The sequence below is a fragment of the Salvelinus fontinalis genome, chromosome 10 (genome assembly GCF_029448725.1).
Source record: "Salvelinus fontinalis isolate EN_2023a chromosome 10, ASM2944872v1, whole genome shotgun sequence".
NCBI lineage: Eukaryota > Metazoa > Chordata > Actinopteri > Salmoniformes > Salmonidae > Salvelinus > Salvelinus fontinalis.
Genome location: NC_074674.1, coordinates 20,332,237 through 20,339,373, shown reverse-complemented (window position 1 = coordinate 20,339,373; position 7,137 = coordinate 20,332,237). Strand labels below are relative to the sequence as shown.

General features: G+C 42.5%; 1 pseudogene; it reads left to right on the top strand.

The window, feature by feature from the left end:
* The first annotated feature begins 670 nt into the window (after positions 1–670).
* LOC129863793 (caspase-7-like) lies at positions 671–6,653 on the top strand (annotated as a pseudogene).
* The last annotated feature ends 484 nt before the right edge of the window (positions 6,654–7,137 follow it).

Here is a 7,137-nt window from a genome sequence, read left to right as displayed (position 1 = left end):
GCAGGCAACTAGACATAGACAAGATCCCACAAAGCACAAAGGGGAAATGGCTGCCTAAATATGATCCCCAATCAGAGACAACGATAAACAGCTGCCTCTGATTGGGAACCATAACAGGCCAACATAGACACACAAACACCTAGATGACCCACCCTAGTCACACCCCGACCCAACCAATATAGAGAATAAAAAGCTCTCTATGGTCAGGGCGTGACACTTTCAGACTTTGGTTTAATGTCAATCCCTGCAGTGATGTGATTTCTCAGAACCATTTACCCCTATTCATATAATGTGACTTTTAAGTCCCAAGTCATTGTGAAAGTGAAGCTACTGATGATAGTCTGTCCAGCAAGCCCTTTAAAAATGATAGATGAGCTGGTAATGAATTGCTATAGAATGTGAAAGGTGGGTACGTCCAGAGATGAGCTAGCACATGTTTTACTGAGCTGGCATTCCCAGTAGACAGGAAAGACCATATTAGAGGAATGGAAGAGGGAAGGAGGAATGAATGTAGAAAATAACAGTTAGGTAATACCAGGAACTGTGATGCAACAGCATGCGATTGTGACATTTTGCCTACACCCACCCAGGTGTGTTAGTGTTGAGGGCGTAGCTGTAGCCTTCCTGTCTGCCGGTAGGAACAGTGCTCAGCTGCAGTATAAAATACATACACACACATGAACCAGACACTCTCCGACTTTACACTAACTGACACACAGCTCAGGTGGATATTTGCCTGTTGGTGGTCTATTCAGGTGGGTTTTTACCTGTTGGAACTTAACCCATAAGGGAAGAGAGCTCACTTCATTCAGCGCTCTGATCCACACTCTTTCTATTACATTGGACTTGTGTAGCGCTTTGTGCACAATATAGCGGTACATTTGTCACAGACTCAGACATAAACCCCCAGAGAGCAAGCAGGGGAAGACAGGAGCACGGACACACTCCCAAAGGATAGGTAGAAGTCTTGAGAGGAACCAAACTGCAACAACTTGACTGGGCCGTTGGTCTCTATATATTTGGACATGCCGCTGTGGAGACGGACAAATGCTGGCAATGAGGAGTGCAACCGGGCCGTGCTGGTCTCCCAGTCAAACTTTGACTATGGGGTACCACTGGGCAGGAGGCCGGGGGCAGAGAAAGACACCAAGAGACTCCACAGTGCCTTGACCAGACTGGGCTACAGGGTGGACATACACATGGACCTTAACGCTCAGGAGATTTACACACTCTTCAAGACAGGTAACACACATCTTATACACACACCCTTGCTACAAATCAGCTCCAAAACAATAATAAATACTTTATAACCTGGTTTTATCAATGTTATCAAACTTATCAGAGTTGCTACATAATGTTATCAATTAGGGGACGGTCAAGGAGTCCACCGCAGCCCAGCACACAAAGCAATGGAAAACGTATACACACATGCAAACACTAAAGTCTATGAAGGTCTCCGATTCTGAGAGGAATTGTTAACGGTTCGTAATCCTGAAAACAGCCCAACCCTAAAGATCCTTCGAAGTCAACACTGATTGATCTTGTTTTAACACATACACCAGAGAAATATGTTACATGTTAAATATTGTTATTTTACTGCCGCTCCTTAATTATTTGTTACTTTATCTCTTACTTTTTTGTTGTTGTATTTTTCTTAAAACTGCATTGTTGGTTAAGGGCTTGTAAGTTAGCATTTCACTGTGAGGTCTACACCGGTTGTATTCAGAGCGTGTGACAAATAACATTTGATTTGATTTCTACTGGTGTTTTTGCCCAAGACGTTAATGACCATTGCCCAGTTGTTTGTGTTAGAGATGTGAGAATTCAAAAATCTAAGCCTTGTGTCGTGACAAATAGGAACTTAAAAAACTTCAGTGAACAGGCTTTTTTACACAATCTTTATTTTAGTGAGCTTGATTGTATTTCAGCTTTCGTCGGAACCTGATTTAGCTTTGAGCCTTTTTGCAGATGTCTTCAATACTAGTGTGGATAATCGTGCTCCCTTTAAAAAATGAAGGGTTAAAGGTAGATTGAATTCCTAGTGCACTCCGGAATTCTCAGAAGTCATTCATAAAAGAGATAAGGCTTGGGTCAAGGCACACACAGGCTTAGGCTCGGACTGGCAAGCTTTTAAGCAACTGAGGAATCATTGTGTAAAAAAAATCAGAAAGGCAAAATCTGATTATTAAGTAACTGCGCTTTCAGATTGTAATGGGAACCCGGCTAAATTCTGGAAAACTGTAAAATCCCTGAATAGTTCTACTTCCCCCTCTCTGCCACAACAAATTAATTCAGACTCTGGCTTTACAACAACAAAAAATGCCATCATTTAATCACCATTTTATTTGGGCTATCTCTTTGAAAATAACTTCTTAGCCTATTCACAATGATATTGTGCTGGATGCTGATAGCCAGAGCTTTTCTTTTTGTTTATTTACAGAAAAAGAACTCCTTGATGCTTTGCTAGCAAATAGACAACAATAAAATCTATAGGAGCTGGAGCTGACCAAATTGGATCCTGGTCTGCTTAATAAGTGTGCAGCGCCCATCATTGTTGGTTCAATAACCCATCGTTTTTATTTAACATTGTTATCAGGAAGTATTCCAAAAGTCTGGAAATCAGCTATTGTGCTGCCACTCCATAAGGACGGGGATAGTAGAGATCTTAATCATTATCGCCCCATTTCAATGCTTCCTTGTCTAGCTAAGATTTTTGAATCCTTGGTAAATGTACAACTTTGCTATTTTTTTATCGGAGAAAGGAATTTTGAACGTTAACCAATCAGGGTTTAGGCCTGGCGTGGCATTATGACAGCAACCACTTTAACTGTTAATGATCTTGTCAACAGCTTTTGATACTGTTGGTCATGCTCTTTTATTGACTAAGTTGATAGGCCTCAATAAGCCTGAGCTCTGACGCCTGTTCATGGTTTCAGGATTATCTTAGTGACAGAACACAGGCCATCGAGATTGACGCGGTTTAGTCTGAATTTCTTGAATTGCATAAAGGTGTACTACAGGGGTCGGTTTATATAAACATCATACGTCAATCTGTTAAAAATGGTATCGATATGCGGATGATAGTATTATGTATGTTATTGCCCTGACTATTGGTCCGGCTGTGTCTAAACTACAGTCAGGTTTTTATAGCTATGCAGGAATCACTTGCTGATTGAAAACTTGTGCTTAATATGGGCAAGACTATATTCATGTTGTTTTTAAATTCTCGTAAGAACGTTTCAAATGACTTACATGTTCACTCATTAGATTGTTCTCCGATTGAACGTTTTCCCGCGAATAAATACTGAGGCATTTGTATTTATATGGGTTTGACGTTTAAAAAACATATAGATGAGCTGGTTAAGAAGCTAAGATTTAAAGTTGGCTTTTTCTGCAGAAACAGATCGTGCCTTTCTCTAAGAGGTATGAAGCAGATTATTCAGTCAACCTTTTGATCTGTTCTTGATTATGGTGATATTATTTGTCAAAGTGCAGCTGACACTACTGTTAAACCTTTAGATGCCATCTCCCATAGTGCCTTTCGTTTTGTTACAGGTGACAGTTTTGATACCCATCACTGTATCCTGTATCAAAAGGTTGGCTGTACTTCACTAAAGACCTGTAGATCTCTACATTACTCCCAGGTGAAGCTGGTTGAGAGAATGCCAAGAGTGTGCAAAGCTGTCATCAAGGCAAAGGGCGGCTGCTTGAAGAATCTCAAATGTTTTGTTTAACACTTTTTTTGGTTACTACTTATGTGCTATTTCATAGTTTTGATGTCTTCATTATTATTCTACAATGTAGAAAGGGGTAGAAACCTAGAAAAACCCTTGAATGAGTAGGTGTGTCCAAACTTTTGACTGGTACTGTATACTGAACAAAAATATAAATGTAACATAAAATCCTTTCAAAGATTTTACTGAGTAGCCATTTGATTAACTGTTTAGCAGTCTAATAGCTTGTGTGTAGAAGCTGTTAAGGAGCCTTTTGGACCTAGACTTGGAACTCCGGTAATGCTTGCTGTGTGGTAGCAGAGAGAGCAGTCTGTGACTAGGGTGGCTGGAGTCTTTGAAAATGTTTTGGGCCTTCCTCTGATACCGCCTGGTATAGAGGTCCTGGATGGCAGGAAGCTTGGTCCCAGTGATGTACTGTGCTGTACGCACTACCCTCTGTAGCGCCTTGTGGTTGGATGCTGAGCAGATGCCATACCAAGCAGTGATGCAACCAGTCAGGATGCTGAAGATGGCGCAGTTGTAGAACTTTTTGAAGATCTGAGGACCCATGCCAAATCTTTTCAGTCTCCTGAGGGGGAATAGGCATTGTCGTGCCCTCTTTATGACTCTTGGTGTGTTTGGACCATGATAGTTTGTTATTGATGTGGACACCAAGGAACTTGAAGCTCTCGATCCGCTCCACTACAGCCCTGTCAATGTGAATGGGCAGTCATTTAGGCAGGTTGCCTTGGCATTCTTAGGCACAGGGACTATGGTGGTCTGCTTGAAACATGTAGGTATTACATACTCGGTCAGTGAGAGGTTGAAAATGTCAGTGAAGACACTTGCCAGTTGGTCTGCGCAGGCACTGAGTACGTATCCTGGTAACCCTTTGTAATCTGTAATAGTTTGCAAGCCCTGCAACATCCGAAGAGCGTCAGAGCTGGTGTAGTAGGATTCAATCTTAGTCCTTTATTGACGCTTTGCCTGTTTGATGGTTCGTCGGAGGATATAGCGGGATTTCTTATAAGCATCCGGATTAGTGCCCGCTCTTTGAGTGGCAGCTGTAGCTCAGTATGGATGTTGCCTCTAATCTATGGCTTCTGATTGAGATATGTACTGTACGTATGGTCACTGTGGTGACTACGTCGTCGATGCACTTATTGATGAAGCCGGTGACTAATGTCGTATACTCCTCAAAGCCATTGGATGAATCCCGGAACATATTCTAGCAAAACAGTCCTATATTATGTATCATTTGTAGTTCTAGATTGCATTATACAGGGCACATTTGTAAAAGAGACTTAGGTCTCAATATGTCTTCCCTGTCAAAATAAAGGTTAAATAAATATTAGGGGGGGGGGCGGGGGCAGAGGAAAGATACTGTCATTCATTTTTATTTACAGTAAAAACCACTGGAGATGTGAAATATGTAAAGGGTGCAGACAGGATGACACTATGACACACACATACACACAGAGAGAGAGACATAATGTCCTAGTGATGCATGGCACAGTCCCGTACACACCTATTTAATAACTACTCTGCAAACACCCGCAGACATGCGCACACTGTGTTGTGCCCTGCAGACAGGAGGATGACTGATGGGTGAGCTAATTGTTAGTTGAAGCAGACTGTTTTGAGGAATCAAGTGCCACCATCATCACATGCCACAGCAGGAGATAGAATTTTCTAGTAGTCTTTTTCTGCTAACCGGCACAGCCAGAGAGCTAGTCTGGTCCTCTCAAGGTTTTTTCCTTTTAGGGAGTTTTTACTTGCCACTGTGCTGCTGCTTGCTCTTAGTGGGTCTAGGCCAATAAAGCATTTTCTGACCCAAAAATGTATAAATGAATACAATTTAATTAATTGATGTATTGATTGATTGCAGAGAGCGAGCAGCCGGTGAAAGAGTGCTTCCTGGCTGTGCTATCATCTCACGGGGAGGAGGGCTGTGTGTTCGGGGCGGACGGAATGCCGGTTAGACTGTCCCACATCTTCTCCTTCTTCAACAACACACACATGGAGGGAAAGATCAAACTGTTCTTCATCCAGGTAAGAACCATCATCATCACACCCACAACAATGTGGTCAGTCATTCAATCAGTCAGTGATAATAATCAATAGTAATCATCTTTCTCTCTCTCTCTCTCTAGGCGTGTCGTGGGGGTGAGCTGGATGATGGGGTGACAGTGGAGACGGATTCAGCAGGAAGTGACATCATTGAGGACACATTGTCTCAATACCTGTCCATCCCCATGGATACGGCAGTTATGTACGCCACCGCACCAGGTTACGGGGCATTCATGCACCCTCTGGGGGCCGTCTTCCTCCAGACATTCTGCATCCTATTGGAGGAAGGGGGTGGTGCCCTGGAACTAACACGCCTTCTGACACGCCTTTCCCATCGTGTGGCCTTCTGCTTCGAGGCCAAAGGTCGTCTGCTGGGGGGGAAAAAGGAAATGCCTTGCTTCGTATCACGACTGACCAGAGAGGTGTTCCCATTTGCGGAGCCCGGAAGGAGGGCGTAGCCAATGGATTTTCTGCCTCAACATTCATCAACCCAGAGTACAACAGACCTCACAAACATTATATAAGCTAAACCCAAAGCCTTTAGATCTGAAGAGAACGGTCTCTCCCGGATTGTTAGGCTTGACTCTTGCTCTGTCAGCTAGTACGGTTGACTTTGAGTGTTGTTGGTCAGAGGGTTGTGAGTTCGTGCCTAGGTTGGGATGGAATTTCCACTCTGTTACATTTCTGTGCATGAAATTAAAATAACATTGTGATGTTCAGACTTGTGGATGCAGGAACAGATCGGGAGGTATTGATGGTTTCACCATAGAGTAGATTATCATGGCCCCTTTCCTCTACAAACTAATGTGTCTTAAAATATCCTAGAGAAAGGTATACTACACATTATTTGAATCTTGTTTCTTTCATTAAAATGGCTACCTATCACTTAGCTTCTGCTGCTATGCTCTTATTTGAAACCATTTAATGTAAGTCGAGTGTGCTAAAAACTACCTTGAGGAAATTGTCTGATATATTTTTTAATTCATTGACTGATATGTTCAAGGTATTTTTGTTGTATTGTAACTAAGACAAATTCGTTTATTTCTGAGTTATGGCTCTGACTGGGCTGATACAGGGTGTAAGTTGAAGATGCAGCCAAATTTGAGTACCTCTGCTGTAGAGGAATGAGGAACAACAGCCCATGTACACTAAGATTAAACCCACTTATGTGTAGGTGGGCAGGTGAGGAAGACATACTGAGCTGTTGGAAGGACTGGGGGCATTTCCCAACACAGACAGGTAAGAATGGGACAGAGGAACACAGCCTGTCACGCTACACACAACCTGATATACTGTTACATACTGTACTTACCACAGAAACACAACACACTGATAAACAACCACATAAAAACCT